At 46.3% G+C, this 16,850-nt stretch overlaps 1 protein-coding gene across 4 annotated transcripts in view; it reads left to right on the plus strand.

Annotated features, from left to right (window-relative positions):
- The window catches only part of LOC112429026 (uncharacterized), a 47,389-nt gene that overhangs the window by 10,789 nt on the left and 19,750 nt on the right, over positions 1-16,850 (plus strand). Inside the window, exon 3 of one of the 4 annotated variants that reach the window (XR_011624551.1) lies at positions 4,463-10,746. The exons of 1 other annotated variant lie outside the window; for it this stretch is intronic. The gene's annotated coding sequence lies outside the window, so the exon portion shown is untranslated. Of the gene's footprint in view, positions 1-4,462; positions 15,769-16,850 lie in introns of those variants that run through there. 2 more of the 4 variants (XR_011624552.1, XR_011624550.1) reach the window with 2 other exon arrangements.

The following is a 16,850-nucleotide window of genomic DNA, read 5'->3' on the forward strand; positions in this document are numbered from 1 at the left end:
TAAGGATCCTTCCAGCTCCAACACTCTGATTCTTCAATCCTACACCTCCACTATGCTTATAATAAGAAAACCAAAATGTTTATTTCTGATCCAGCCTCCGAGAAAAGTGATCTGGGGGCCCACAAAGGTCTTGTGCCAGGTATAACTTTGGCTGTTTTTGTCTTTGGATGGGTCCTAGTTGTCTTCTTGGTGAGGACTGAGAACAGCTAGAGCAGGTGATGGTTAAGACCCAGGTTCACATCTCCTTCTCCTGTGTCCAAGAGCTGCTGGGGTGCCACCATCTGAAAACCATGCTGGATGTGAGGGTTGAGAGTGTCCTAAACTGAGGATTCACCCATCTCCTCAGCAGGTCCTGAGGTGTTAAAGCTTGGGTTTCGTGTGATTCTCTGGCCTCTTCTGGACGCTTCATGTTGCAAGAGCAGAAACAAAGTGACTGAAAGGAATGATTGGTACATATACCTAAGAGAAATGGAGACGGGAGGGCTAGCTTCGGGAAGGAAGTTTGATTCAGCAGCTCACATGTCACCAAAGACACCAGTTTCCTCTGTTCTGCCTCCCATGATGCTGCATTCGTCTTAAGGCTGGCTTCCCTTGTGGGCCTGGGGGTCACCAGTGGGAATGCAGCCTTATGAGTTCACATCCTGCAGGAATGAGAAAGTCAGCTTCTCTGTTCCTCAAACAAGATTCCTAAAATTTAAGTCTTGTTGGACCTGATTGGCTAGGGGCTAGGGAGTAGGGAGTAGGGGATAGGGTTGTGGGCCCCTTCTTGACCAAGCTCTGTGTCCTGAAAGATGGGGCTTACTGGCAGGCTTAAATTCAGAGGCTGGTGGGTGGCTAACAAATGTCTTGACATATACCCCTTCTCAGAAGTCAACTAGTGCCTGGCACATGGTGGCACTTTGTTCATTAAGTCGACAGGTATTTGGTGAATATCTACCACATGCAAGAAATTGTGCTTGATGCTAAGAAAAAGCAGTGAACGAAAAGATAAAGTCCCTGCCCTCATGGACTTCCTCTGGGAGGAGAGACAGACATATAAATATGCAGACAGTACAGTTCAACTAGTGCCAGCTGAGGTTACACAGCCCAGGGGAGGAAATCCAAACTGTGCTTCTGTGGAGGGGAATGGCGGGTAGGAAAGCTTTAGAGAGGAGGTAGCATTTACACTGGGCCTTAAATTTAGCCATTCCACAATGTATTCATATTTCAAAGTATTATGTTGTACACATGTGTAATATATACAATTTTTGTCAATTTAAAAATAAATTGAGATTTGAGGGTCAGAGCGAGACACTCCTTTAAGCTGACATTCTTCAAATATTTGCTCTATGGTTATTTAGAGCAGCGGCTGGGAAGGAGGCACAGATAACCAACCACACTTAGCTTCTCGATGGTGCTGACATCTTGGGCCCTGGACAAACTGTAGACCCCACAAGGCCCGCTAATCCATGTACCTGCGAATGTTACTTAGGCTGGCCCCTGACCTCCCGGCCCCAAGCCTTATCCACATTTGTCTTCCAAGAGTATACAGACCTCTCCTGGAGAGGAGTGCTAGTGAATGGAATATTCTCCAATGTGTATGGGAGCCAAAGTGCCAGGCACCATGCTAGGCACTGGGGATGTGGCCATGAAGGAAACATACAGCATATACAGTGCGTCTTCATCTGTTCATGCTGCTATAACAAAATAGACTGAGTAATTTATAAACAACAGAAATTTACTTCTCCCAATCCTAGAGACTGCAAAGACCAAGATCAAGGTACCAGCAGATTCCGTCTGTGGTGAGAGCTGCTCTCTCTGCTTCCAAGATGGTGGCTTGGTGCTGCATCCTTACAAGGCAGAAGTGGGAGGGCAAAAAGGGATGAATAGCTCCTTTGCACCCCTTTTACCTTTTTTTTTTTTTTTTTTGAGACGGATTTGCGCTCTGTTGCCAAGCTGGAATGCGGTGGCATGATCTCGGCTCACTGCAACCTCCGCCTCCTGGGTTCAAGTGATTCTCCTGCCTCTGCCTCCTGAGTATCTGGGACTACAGGCACATGCCATCACACCTGGCTAATTTTTTTTTTTTTTTTTTTTTTTTTTTTAGTAGAGACGGAGTTTCACTATGTTGACCAGGATAGTCTCCATCTCTTGACGTCGTGATCCGCCTGCCTCGGCCTCCCAAAGTGCTGGGATTACAGGCATGAGCCACCGCGCCCGGCCTCTTGCACCCCTTTTATAAGGTCACTAATCCTACCCATGACGGCTCCACCCTCATGACTTAATCACATCCTAAAGGCCATACCTCTTAATACTATCACACTAGCAGTTCAGTTTTAACATGAATTTTAGGGGGACACATGGAGACCATAGCGCAGTGCCTGTTCTCATGAAACTTGCCTTCTTATTTACACCCACAATGATCATGGAAAGAGACACAGACACAGTTCTGGAAAGTGCTATGCAGGAGAAGCTCTAGGGGGCATGAGACTTATTAGGAGGCAGGGAGGAGGTAGTATGGGCCATGGAAGGCCTCTGAGCATATGAGCATATGACAGAGGCCTTTTTTTTTTTTTTTGAGACAGTCCCACTGTGTTGCTCAGGCTGGGGTGCAATGGTGTGATCTCAGTTCACTGTAACCTCTGCCTCCCGGGTCAAGCGATTCTCCTTCCTCAGCCTCACAGACAGCTTGGGACTACAGGCACACACCACCACACCTGGCTAGATTTTTGTGTTTTTTTTGTTTTGTTTTTGTTTTTTTTTGAGACAGAGTCTCACGCTGTTGCCCAGGCTGGAGTGCAGTGGCGCGATCTCGGCTCACTGCAAGCTCCGCCTCCCAGGTTCCCGCCATTCTCCTGCCTCAGCCTCCTGAGTAGCTGGGACTACAGGCGCCCGCCACCGCGCCCGGCTAATTTTTTGTATTTTTAGTAGAGACAGGGTTTCACTGTGGTCTCGATCTCCTGACCTTGTGATCCGCCCGCCTCGGCCTCCCAAAGTGCTGGGATTACAGGCTTGAGCCACCGCGCCCGGCCGATTTTTGTATTTTTAGTAGAGACGGGGTTTCGCCATGTTGGACAGGCTGGTCTTGAACTCCTGGCCTCAAGTGATCTGCCCACCTCAGCCTCCCAAAGTGCTGGGATAACAGGTGTGAGCCACCATGCCCAGCCACATGTGACACTTATGCTAAGAAATGACCGAGAGGCAGAAATGAGCTAAGTGAGCAGCGGAGGGAGGAGCATGCTTGGCATTCAGGACGACCTGTCCAGCTGCTCTATGCAGGCCTTAGCTGGAAGTTTAAATCAAGAGCTGGGGGGAGATGATGGGGAGAGGAAGACACTAGGAACCTCCATTGTGGCTATAAATACAAGCGTTTGCTTCCAAAGCCCAACTTTATCAGTAATAAGTCCCATATTTTTATCTCTCCATTGCCTTGATAGCCATTTGGATTTCCTAATAGGTCTAGATCCCAACTGGAGGGGGAAGAAGTTATAAAGTTTAGCCTTAAAACCCCTACACAAGCAGGGGTGAGATCCTACCGGGTCTCGTAGATCATGTTATGGATTTGGGGATAAAAGCAACAGGTCAGCAAGGGTCTTTTTTTTTTTTTTTAATTGTGGTAAAATAGAGATAACAAAATTTGCTGATTTAATCATTTTAACTGTATAGTTCAACAGCATTAAGTACATTTATATTGTTCTGCAACCATTACCACCATCCAGAACTATTATTATTATTATTATTATTTGAGATGAAGTCTTGTTCTGTCTCCCAGGCTGGAGGGCAGTGGTGTGATCTTGGCTCACTGCAACCCCCACCTCCCGGTTCAAGCAATCCTCCCGCCTCAGCCTCCCAAGTGGCTGGGACTATAGGCATGTGCTACTATGTCCGGCTAATTTTTGTATTTTCAGTAGAGACAGGGTCTCATCATGTTGGCCAGGCTGGTCTCGAACTCCTGACCTCAAGTGATCCACCTGCCTCGGCCTCCCAGAATACTGGGATTACAGGTGTGAGCCACCCAGCGAGGACATTCAGGGTTTTTTTTAATCATCCCGAACTGCAACTCTGTATCCATTAAACAATAGTTCCCCATTCCCTCTCTCCCCGGCCCCTGGTAATGTGATAACCACTATTTTACTTGTTTTTTTTTTTTTTTTTTTTTGAGACGGAGTCTGGCTCTGTCGCCCGGGCTGGAGTGCAGTGGCCGGATCTCAGCTCACTGCAAGCTCCGCCTCCCGGGTTTACGCCATTCTCCTGCCTCAGCCTCCCGAGTAGCTGGGACTACAGGCGCCCGCCGCCTCGCCCGGCTAGTTTTTTGTATTTTTTAGTAGAGATGGGGTTTCACCGTGTTCGCCAGGATGGTCTCGATCTCCTGAACTCGTGATCCGCCCGTCTCGGCCTCCCAAAGTGCTGGGATTACAGGCTTGAGCCACCGCGCCTGGCCTACTTGTTTTTTTTAAGACAGAGTTTCACTCTTTTCTCCTAGGCTGGAGTGAAATGGTGCAATCTCAGCTCACTGCAACCTCCACCTCCCAGGTTCAAGTGACTCTCCTGCTTCAGCCTCCCAAGTAGCTGGGATTATATGTGCCTGCCACCATGCCTGGCTAATTTTTTGTATTTTTAGTAGAGACAGGGTTTTACCATGTTGGCCAGACTGGTCTCAAACTCCTGGTCTCAAACCCCAGGTGATCTGCCCGCCTCGGCCTCCCAAAGTGCTGGAATTACAGGCGTGAGCCACTGTGCGCGGCCTCTACTTTCTGTATCTATGATTTGACTATTCTAGGTACCTCACATGAATGGAATAATTCAGTACTTTTTTTGTGTGTCTGGCTTATTTCACTTAGTGTAAGGTCTCCAAGGTTCACCCATGTTGTAGCATGTGTCAGAATTTCCTTCCTCTTTAAGACTGAATAACATTCCGTTTTATGTATATACTGTGTTTTGTTCATCTGTTAACCTGTCAATCACCAGAGAGTTTTAAGTAGAGATTTTATTTATTTTATTTTTATTGTTTTTGAGGTAGGGTCTTGCTCTTTGCCCAGGCTATAGTACAGTGACATGATCGTGGTTCACTGCAGCCTTGACTTCCTGGGCTCAAGCAATCCTCCCATCTCAGCCTTCCAAGTAGCTGAGACCACAGGTGCGTGCAACCACACCCAGCTAATTATTTGTTTGTTTATTTATGTGGAGACATAGTCTTGCTATGTTGCCCAGGCTGGTCTTGAACTCCTGGCCTCAAGTGATCCTCCTGCCTCGGCCTCCCAAAGTGTTGGGATTATAGTTGTGAGCCAACACATTCAACTAGGTAGAGACTTTAAACACACTCATATGTCCAGTTTAAAAGATCACTCGACCAGCTGAGGTGGCTCACACCTGTAATTCCAGCACTTTAGGAGGCCAAGGTGGGCAGATCATTTGAAGTCAAGAGTTTGAGACCAGCCTGGTCAACATGGTGAAACTTTGTCTCTACTAAAAATACAAAAATTAGTCAGGCGTGGTGGCACATGCCTGTAATCCCAGCTACTTGGGAGGCTGAGGCATGAGAATTGCTTGAACCCAGGAGCCAGAGATTGCAGTGAGCCAAGATTGTACCACTGCACTTCAGCCTGGGCAATAGAGTGAAACTCAGTCTCAAAAACCAAAAGATCACTCTGGCTGGCAGATGGAGACTGGATCAAGAGTGAGCAAGAGGGCAAGGAGAGATGAGTTGCAAAAGTTTAGGCAAGAGATGATAGTGGTCTGGACCAGGCTGTGAATGAGGCGATGGAAAGAAGTCGATTTAAGGGCAGGTGGGAGATTGCACAGGATCTGGTGTTTGAAGTTTGGGATGGGAAGGAGGAATAGCCAAGAAACTGCTGGACGTAGGGAAAACTCACTGCTCCTTATCAGCTCAGAGCTGAGGGGGTCTTTTGAGCTGAAGATAAGGGTGCCTCTCTACACATCTCAGGGCTTCCTTCTCTGCTTTCTGACTCAGACTGAGACACCAAGAAATTTTCTGCTGATCATTTGGCTTCCCCTGTGGCTTTCTAACAAGGGAGGACACGCCAGTCTTTTGATATACACACATTCTTGCATACTTGACTGATAAATTTATCTTTGTAAACTCACAGATTGTTATCTGCTTTATGATTGAGTCAGAGTCTGTTGCTTCATTGTTGTTAGCCCAAGGGTGAATCCTCTCTTAATGTAAGCAAAAAGTTAGAGTTTTGACATTGTAAAGTTGAGGCCCAAGCTCCCTATTATGGCAACTTCACCAAGAGAGTCTTGTGGATCTTTCTCATGGTGTTCAGACTTCTCGTGGAGACACCCTTCCGGACCACTGTATTATATGCTGAGTATTCAAGCTCAAACAGGGATAGGGAAGTAGACAATTGAGTTGAGGTGGACACTGTAGTGATGCTATGCACCCATAGCTTGCCCCTCCAGTTACATTCACTGTTGGTGCCACACACTCTTTCAGGAAAGCAGTCTGTCAGTATTTACCAAGATGTTTTCAATATCAGTCCTGCTTCTGAGAGTCTGTAGCTTAAGGAAATGATTTAAAATGTGACATTCAATGTAGCATTATTATTTTTATTATTATTATTATTATTATCGAGACGGAGTCCTGCTTTGTCGCCCAAGCTGGAGCACAGCGGCGTGATCTCAGCTCGCTGCAACCTCCGCCTCCCAGATTTAAGCAATTCTCCTGCCTTAGCCTCCTGAATAGCTAGAATTACAGGTGCGCACTACCATGCCCAGCTCATTTTTTTTTCCTTTGTATTTTTAGTAGAGACGGGGTTTCACCATGTTAGCGAGGCTGGTCTCGAACTCCTGACCTCAGGTGATTCACCTGCCTTGGCCTCCCAAAGTGCTGGGATTACAGGTGTGAGCCATTGCACCTGGTCCAAGGTAACATTATTGATAACGGTGAGAAACTAAAAGCAAAACGTGTCCAAAAACATATCCATAGGATAGAATATTCTGCAGCCGTTAGAAAGTGGACATTCTCAAAAGAGTGGATCTTGTTCTTAAACAGGTGAAACTAATCTATGTCGATAGAAGCCAGAAGGTTACGTGAGGGGAAGAAAGGTAGTTATTGACTGGGAAGGTGAGGGAATCTTCTGGAGCACTGGAAATGTTCTGTTTCTTGAGATGGGTGGTGGTTACATGGGTGACTACACACATGAACATTCACTGAACTTCACATTTTATATGTGTGCACTCTACTGTGTGAAATTAGACCTCAATTTAAAAGAATGAGCTCTAAGACAATGTAGCAATCAATGCCCAGTGGGAAATGTCACCAAGTCCTTGAGAGACGGGCTTTGTCTGTTCCATTCCTGGAGAAGAAGGGCTTTGTTCTGTTGGCTGCTGTATACTCAGAGTTTAGAACAATGCTTGGTGCGTAGTAGACCCTCAACAAAAACCTACTGAATTATTATAGTAAATGCTTAGAATAAAATGTTAAATGAAAAAAAAAGTCCCAAAGTTACACAACTCTTTTTATTTATTTACTTTTTTCTTTGGATGCAGAATCTCACTCTGTCACCCAGACTGGAGTGCAGTGGTACGATCTCGGCTCAATGCAACCTCCGCCTCATGGGTTCAAGCAATTCTCCTGCCTCAGCCTCCCGAGTAGCTGGGATTACAGGCGTGTACCGCCACACCCAGCTAACTTTTGTAGTGGAGAGGGGGTTTTGTCATGTTAGCCAGGCTGTTCTCAAACTCCTGGTTTCAAGTAATCCGCCCACCTCAGCCTCCCAAAGTGCTGGGATTACAGGCGTAGCCACTATGCCCAGCCAAAGTTTTACAACTTTTAAGCACATGATGGTTACGATGTTATAAAAATGATGAACAGGAAAAAATCTAAAGAAAATAGAGTGAAATGGGGTTGGTGGTTGTGCTGAGTGGTGTGGTTATAGGAGACTGTATTTTATTTATTTATTTATTTATTTATTTATTTTATTTTATTTATTTTATTTTATTTTTTGAGACGGACTGTTGCTCTGTCGTCCAGGCTGGAGTGCAGTGACGCGATCTTGGCTCAATGCAACCTCCGCCTCCAGGGTTCAAGCGATTCTCCTGCCTCAGCCTCCCGAGTAGCTGGGATTACAGGCATGTGCCACTGCTCCCAGCTATTTTTTTTTGTATTTTTAGTAGAGACGGGGTTTCACTGTGTTAGCCAGGATGGTCTCAATCTCCTGACTTCGTGATCCACCTGCCTCGGCCTCCCATGCTGGGATTACAGGCATGAACCACCGCGTCTGGCCAGGGGACTGTTTTTGAAAATTTCGTTGATGGATGCCTTCTCTCCATTCTATTCATGATTCTGTATGTAACTTCATTTGGAAACAGCAACTAACGCTGAGAGAGTGCTTATTCTGTGCCAGGCTTCACACTTATAGAAATGTCTACTTTACATTTATCAACTCACTGCATTTTTGCAAAAATCTTATGAAGTATTTATCCCTATCTTACAGACAGAGAAACTGAGGCACAGAGAGGTTAAGGAATCTGCCTAAGGTTAGGCCGCATTAAGGGGCAGCCCTGGGAGGGTGGCCCAGCAGGAATCTGGCTCCAGGGGCTGCAGGCTTAAGCAGTATGCCTCACTGCCACTCAGAAGCCAAGATCAAAAGGCTAAATTTGCAGCCTCTGTGACTGAGAGGCTCGAACAAATGGGCTGCTCTGCTCTCCTCCCCCTGTGATTTTCCCTTTTTCCTGGGAGACTCCAAATATGAAGCACCTGAAAGGGGTGAAGGGAGGAGCGATGGATGGAGAACCAGGGACCAGAGGAGAAGAGGTGGGCAGATGCGGAAAGGCCCCGCCTGCTCCAAGCACAACCTCACCTTCCCTGGGCAGGAACAGATGTTCCTGTTACCCGATTCCTCACTCTAGAAGCCTGGGGAGGGCCCCTCTCCCAGGCTGGCCCTGCCCCTGGCCCCTGGCCCCTGGCCCCTGGGGCCATCACGAGGCCTGGGCCAACAGCCCTGATCCTGCTGTTCATCCACTGGAAAGGTGGCTTCCTGGAAGCTCGTCCCCTCCCTCTGTGTCCCATCCTAGTTCACTCTGTTCCTGGAAGTTGAAGAAACCAGGCACAGAGCTTCCGTTGCACACCAGCCAGCCGGAGCAGCGTGCCTCCCTCTGGCTCTCACCACCCACTAGAGGGGAGAAGAAGAGGGCTTGGTGCTGCTGGAGGATAGGATTTGAGTTTCTCTCTGCAGCTCACTTGCTGTGTGGCCTAGGGCAAGTTCTTGACCTCTCACAAGCCTCAGTTGTTTCATATCTGAAATGGAGATACTAAAAGTACCTGAAGGGGTGGCTGTAGGATTGAATGCAACAATGTGGGTGACGCATTTGGCACAGTGGCCTGGCACTGTGCAGCACTCAAAACAGAGTAACTATGGTTACTATTATTATCCTGCCACCCTCATTCTCTTCAGGGTCACGGAGGGGTTGGAGAGATGGCTGAGAAGGCACGCAGATGCCTTGGCTCCAGTAGGAAACGCCTTTCTTATCAGTGTAGATGTCAGAGTCTGTCAGAGTCGAGTTACTAATACCCAGCCAGCCCACCAGCTTTGCATTTAGCATTCCAAGATGGAGAGGTGGGAAGGGGAGGGCTGGGAAACAGGTGGCCAGGGCAGGAGAAGGAGCCGCTGGCCTCGCTCGCCATGGGAGCAGTCCTTCCCAGCCTCAGCAGGCAGTACTTGGCGCCTTCTCTGCCAGACACTCTCCACCTGCACTCTAAGGTCTGGGAAGGTGTGAAATTCCTGCATGAAGTCAAACGCCAGGCTGTCATCTCCTCAGTCCCCTATGGGCACAGCACTGTCCTTCCAGGGATCCAAAGCCCAAGAGAGCAGCGCTTCCAGAAGGAGGAGATCCAGGCATGGAACAGAGGACTCTCAAAGCTGGAAGGGGGCTTAAAGGACCCCCATCTGCCTTAGGGGTTTAGACACAACCCCTGCCTTGGACTCAGGCAGACCTGTGTGATCGGGAAAATCTACATCCTTCAGCCTCAGTTTCCTCAGCGGTTAACTGGGAATAATACTAAGTTTGAGCCCTTTGTTTGAAATGTTTGTTCCTCGGTGTTAAATAGTACTTGGACATAAATTTAATTTATTTACTAAGGCCATTTTTACTTCCTGCCAGGAAGGGTACACTCACCAGCAGTTTTGCCGCAAGAGGACACCGAACAAAGGAGACAGGGTCGTTTATAACCTGACGCGTCCACCCCACTGCTGTGTCTGGTTTCCGTTGGCTGGAACGGGACCTCACATTCTGTATCTGTCCCGATTGGCTAGCGACTTAGAACTTTTTAAAAGAGGCAAAGGTAGAGGGGAACAAAGGAAGGAGGAAGTAATTTGTAGAATGCTGAAAAAGGTTAAAACACTTTTAAATAAGGAAGAAGAACAGGCTATGGCCTAATGCTTGCTTGGACCAGTATAAGCATGCCAGGGCAAATATTGGAAGCTAAGAACATAAAGTATATTGATTTCTTTATTACAGCTCGCAGATATTTAAGAATGTTAGCACAGGTCTTTGAATAAATTTTGCTTCTAAGAGAAGTTACTATTTATTCCTAATTAGACGGGGAGGAAAGTCTTTGAAGAGGAACCTCTACTTTACTTTTTACACCTTCCATGTATGAAAGGAAAATAAAATCTTGGGACCCCCAACTCACTGTGCCAAAAGGGAACGTTAAGTTTGGAAACTGAGTCACACATAAACAATTGCCTTTCCTTCTCTTCTTAAACAGGTATCTCCCCAGCTGGCCTCCCTCACCCTGAAAATGTAAGTGAGCAGCTTATCTTGACGGGTATGGGACAAGAGGAGACTAGAAATAGTCCCACCGCCCACCCCAGAGGAATGCGTATTTGACTTCTCCCTCTGCTGTGTGTTTGTCTTATGTAAGGTGTAGATTTACTGAGCACATTGAGCATGAGAGGAATACATAATTTTTTGTTTGTTTGTTTTTGAGATGGAGTCTCACTCTGTTGCCCAGACTGGAGTGCAGTGGTGCGATCTCGGCTCACTGCAACCTCCACCTCCCAGATTCAAGTGATTCTCCTGCCTCAGCCTTCCGAGTAGCTGGGATTACAGGCATGCGCCACCATGTCCCGCTAATTTTTGTATTTTCAGTAGAGACAGGGTTTCACCATATTGGCCAGGCTGATCCTGAACCCCTGATCTCAGGTGATCCGCCCATCTTGCCTTTCCAAAGTGCTAGGATTACAGGCATGAGCCACTGCAACAGCCAGAATACAGACTGTTCCTCTACCCCCTCCTTTCCATGTGCAACGTGTGGATTCAGTGAGGGCTCAGCAAAGCCTCAAAACAATGTAACCACTTGTCTCAGTTTTTCTGTCCTCCTTTTTTTTTTTTCTTTCCTCCTTCCTCTCCAGCTCAGCCTTGGCAAAATAAACCTCTAAACTGACCAAGACCTGTCTTAGACACTCTTCTTGGTTGACACATGCAATAGAAACATTTTCATTTGGCTGTTGAAAGGACAAATGAAATAATTCCTAAAAGCACGGGGATTAGTGTACAGCAAGTGTCTGGTAATAGTGGGTGTTGTTGGTAGCCCAACTCCTCATTTTTACACACAACTTCCCATTTTGTTCTTCCCCAGGGGAGCCGTGGCAGATCTTAAGAAACAAAGATCTTCCAGGAATTTTTCATTCCTCCACTTGAGCTAACAAATTATACCAGACAATGCTTCTTTGTTTTCTTAAAACAAAAAAAAATTTTTTAATTGATTTAAAAAAGGTAATACCCTTTATTTTTTACAGCAGTTTTTAGGTTCACAGCAAAATTGAGAGGAAGGTACAGACATACCCCATAGAGCCCTGGCCCCTACACATGCACAGCCTCCCCGACTATCAACATCTCCCACCAGAGCGGTACCTTGGTTTTTTTGTTTTTCTGTTTTTTTGAGACAGTCTCACTCTGTTGCCCAGGCTGGAGTGCAGTGGCCCAATCTCAGCTCACTGCCACCTCCGCCTCCTGGGTTCAAGCGATTCTCCTGTCTCAGCCTCCCAAGTAGCTGGGATTACAGACGCCCATCACCATGCCCAGCTAAATGTTATATTTTTAATAGAGACAAGGTTTTGCCACGGTGGCCAGGGTGGTCTCAAACTTCTGACCTTAGGTGATCAGAGCAGTACCTTTATTACAATTGATAAACCTATGTGGACACACTGTCACCCCAACCCGGAGTTTACATTAGTGTTCACTCGGTGTTGTACATTCTGGGAGTTTGGACAAATGTATGGTGACATGTATTTACCACTGTAGTACCATATAGAATAATTTCACTCATGTAAAAATCCTCTGTGCTCTGCCAATTCATCCCTTCCTCCCTGCTTACCGCTGACAACCACTAATTTTGTTTTTTTTCTTTTTTTGAGATAGAGTCTCACTCACTCTGTCACCCAGGCTGGAGTGCAGTGGCATGATTTTGGCTCACTGCAACCTCTGCCTCCTGGGTTCAAACAACTCTCCTGCATCAGCCTCCTGAGTAGCTGGGATTACAGGCGTGCACCATCATGCCCGGCTAATTTTTGTAAGTTTTAGTAGAGATGGGGTTTCACATGTTGGCCAAGCTGGTCTTAAACTCCTGAGCTCAAGTGATCCACCTGCCTCAGCCTCCCGAAGTGCTGGGATTACAGGTGTGAGCTACTGCGCCTGGCCAATCACTAATTTTTTAATTGTCTCCATAGTTTTACCTTTTCCAGAATGTCATATAGTTGGAATCATATAGCATGTCAGCCTTTTCAGATCATCTTCTTTCACTTAATTATATGCATTTAAGGTTCCTCTATGTCTTTCCATCACTTGTTAGCTCATTTCTTTCTTTTTAGTGCAGAATACTATTCCACTGTCTCGATGTACTACAGTTTATTTATCCATTCACCTGCTGAAGAACACCTTGGTTGCTTCCAAGTTTTGGCAGTTATGAATAAAGCTGCTATAAACATTCATGTGTAAGTTTTTGTGTGAACATAAGTTTTCAACTCTTTTGAGTAAATACCAAGCAGTGTGATCGCTGGCTAGTATGGTAAGAGTATGTTTAGTTTTGTAAGAAACTGTCAAACTGTCTTCCAAGTGGCTGTACCATTTTGCATTCCCACCAGCAATGAATGAGAGTTCCTGTTGCTCCACAGCCTTGCTAGCATTTGGTGTTGTCAGTGTTCTGGATTCTGGCCAATCTAGTAGGTGTTTCATTCTAGTAGTGGCATTTCGTTGTTGTGTTAATTTGCAATTCCCTAATGACTCATGATGTTGAGCATATTTTCATGTGTTTATTTGCCATTTGTTTATCTTCTTTGGTGAAGTGTCTGTTCAGATCTTTTGTCTATTTTTTTTTTTTTTTTGTCTTGTTTTGTTGAGACGGAGTCTTTTTCTGTTGCCCAGGTTGGGGTACAATGGCGTGATGTCGGCTCACTGCAAACTCCGCCTCCCAGATTCAAACGATTCTACTGTCTCAGCCTCCTGAGTAGCTGGGATTATGGGCGCCCACCATCACACCCAGCTAATTCTTTTATTTTTAGTAGAGATGGAGGAGTTTCACTATGTTGGCCAGGCTGGTCTCAAACTCCTGACCTTGTGATCAGTCCACCTTGGCCTCCCAGAGTGCTGGGATTACAGGCGTGAGCCACCAAGTCCAGCCTTGTCCATGTTTTAATTGAGTCATTTGTTTTCTTTTTTTTTTTTTTTTTGAGACAGAGTCTCGCTCTGTCGCCCAGGCAAGAGTGCAGTGGTGCAATCTCGGTTCACTGCAAGTGCTACCTCCCGGGTTCATGCCGTTCTCCTGCCTCAGCCTCCCAAGTAGCTGGGACTACAGGCGCCTGCCACCACGCCCAGCTAATTTTTTGTATTTTTGGTAGAGACGGGGTTTCACCATGTTAGCCAGGATGGTCTCGATCTCCTGACCTCATGATCTGCCCGCCTCGGCCTCCTAAAGTGCTGGGATCACAGGCCTGAGCCACCGTGCCCGGCCCATTTGTTTTCTTCTTGTTGAGTTTCAAGGGTTCTTGGTATATGTTGAATAATAGTCCTTGTCTTTTGCAAATATTTTCTCCCAGTCTGTTGACTTGGCTTGTCATTATACTGACTGATTTTTATTAATGACTCAGGATTTCTTTTCCTCTGTTACTAAAAAATAAGTGTTCTGACCAGGCACAGTGGCTCACACCTGTAGTCCCAGCACTTTAGGAGGCCGAGGCGGGTGGATCACTTGAGGTCAGGAGTTAGAGACCAGCCTGGGCAACATGGTGAGACCCCTGTCTCTACTAAAAATAAAAAAATTAGCTGTGTGTGGTGTTGTGTGCCTGTCATTCCAGCTACTTGGGAGGCTGAGGCACGTGAATCCCTTGAATTTGGGAGGTGGATGTTGCAGTGAGCCAAGATTGCACCACTGCACTGCAGGCTGGGCAACAGAGTGAGACTCCCTCTTAAAAATAAATAAATAAATAAAAATTTAAAAATAGGTGTTCTTAAAAGTTTGTATCATATGAAGAGCAGAAAGGCTTGACTTTGCCAGTGCTCTTGCCTATGGAGGACCCCACATTTGGCAGGTATAGCAGGTGACATCCCGCATGTTCAGGATTGTGGCCCAGAGAGGGAGTGTGACTCACTTGAGATTGCACAGCATGTTCACTAAGCTAATATATTCTTCTCACACACATAGCCTTCATAGTAATCACAGAACTCTTATTTGGTTTGAATGAGACTCCTGGAATGTGTCTTCTTTCTTCTGTACTTTAAAAAAGTTGCAAAAAGAAAAATGTAACAACAGCAGATTTTTTTTGAAAAGGACAAAACCAAAACACCCATAATCGTAGCACCTCAATAACTGACTGTTTCACTTTTCTGAGGATGTTATCTATCTGGCAAAGGTTGGGATGAGGTGAGCCCACATATTGTAATAGTTATCATCTTAGTGTATCTTACGCTTTTTTGTTTTACTTTTTTTTTTTTTTTGAGATGAAGTTTCGCTCTTGTTGCTCAGGCTAGAGTGCAATGGTGCATCTCAGCTCACTGCAACCTCCACCTCCCACATTCAAGTGATTCTCCTGCCTCAGCCTCCTGAGTAGCTGGGATTACAGCCATCCGCCACCACACCCGGCTAATTTTGTATTTTTAGTAGAGATGGGGTTTCTCCCTGTTGTTCAGGCTGGTCTCAAACTCCCGACCTCAGGTGATCCGCCCACCTCGGTCTCCCAAAGTGCTGGGGTTATAGGCATGAGACATCACCCCCAGCCTTGTTTTACTTTTTTCCAGGTTTCAATACAATGTATTAGAATGGCTGCATAACCCTTGGGGCTGTCTCTGGAGTGTCCTTCCCCAAAGTTGTCACTCAGTCAGCTCTTCCACATCATCCAAGTCTCAGATCAACTGTCTGCTCCTCAGGGGTCCTTCCTTGAACATCGTATCTAAAGCATCCAAGGCAATCTCTCTGATTGAAAGTCTCTCTCCATATTACTCTCTATATTTATATTTATATACACACACACACACATAATATATATATATTTTTTTGGGGGGGGGGTTTGGTACAGTTGGGGCCTTGCTATGTTGCCAAGCTGGTCTTGAATTCATGGACTCAAGCGATACCCCCATCTCAGCCTCCCAAAGCCCGTCCTTCCTTCCTTCCTTCCTTCTTTCCTTCCTTCTTTCCTTCTTTCCTTCCCTCCTCTCTCTCTTTCTTTCTTTCTTACTCTCTCTCTCTCTCTTTCTTTTTTTAGAATACTTTATTATTGTTATTTTTTATAGAGACAGGATCTGGCTATGTCGCACAGGCTGGAGTGCTGCAAAACCATCATAGCTCACTTTAGCCTCGAACTCCTGAACTCCTCCTCCCTCAGCTTCCTGAGTAGCTGGGACTACAAGTGTGTGCCACCATGCCCAGCTAAGTTTTAAAATTTTTGTAGAGACAGGATGTCTCTATGTTGTCCAAGCTGGTCTCTAACTCCTGGGCCCAAGTGATCCTCCCACCTCGGCCTCCTACAGTGCTGGGATTGCAGGCATGAGCCATTGCTCCCAGTCAATTCTGGTTTCTTTTGTCTTTTTTTTTTTTTTTGGAGAGAGAGAGTCTCACTCTGTTACCCAGGTTGGAGTGCAGTGGCGTGATCTCGACTCACTGCAACCTCTGCCCCCTGGGTTCAAGGGATTCTCCTGAATCAGTCTCCTAAGTACTACAGGCACACACCACCACACCCAGCTAATTTTTTGTATTTTTAGTAGAGACAGGATTTTGCCATGTTGCCCGGGCTGGTCACGAACTCCTGACCTCAGGCAATCCGCCCACCTCGGCCTCCCAAAGTGATGGGATTACAGGCATGAGCCACTGTGCCCGGCCTGGTTTATTTTCTTGATAGCATTTGTTACATCAGAAATCATCTTTATTTTTAAAAATCTGTCTTCTCCTGCCAGAATATAAGCTCCCTGGGGAGAAAAGGGAACTTTTCTCTCTTGCTTTCTCTGTATCTCCAGTGCCTAGAACAGTGCCTGGCATGTAGTAGGTGCTCAACAGATATTTATTTTATCAACTCGAGAATTCAGCTGACTGACCGGGCTCAGTGGCTCACACCTGTAATCCCAGCACTTTGGGAGGCCAAGGCAGGCGGATCATCTGAGGTCAGGAGTTTGAGACCAGCCTGGCCAACATGGTGAAACCCCATCTCTACTAAAGATACAAAAATTAGCCGGATGTAGTGGTGGGTGCCTGTAATCCCAGCTACTTGGGAGGCTAAGGCAGGAGAATTGCTTGAACCTGGGAGGTGGAGGCTGCAGTGAGCCGAGATCGAGCCATTGCACTCCAGCCTGGGTGACAGAGTGAGACTCCATCTCAAAAAAAAAAAAAAAAAGAACAGAATTCAGCAGACCACAGTTTA

Source organism: Macaca nemestrina, chromosome 1 (genome assembly GCF_043159975.1).
Source record: "Macaca nemestrina isolate mMacNem1 chromosome 1, mMacNem.hap1, whole genome shotgun sequence".
Taxonomy (NCBI): domain Eukaryota; kingdom Metazoa; phylum Chordata; class Mammalia; order Primates; family Cercopithecidae; genus Macaca; species Macaca nemestrina.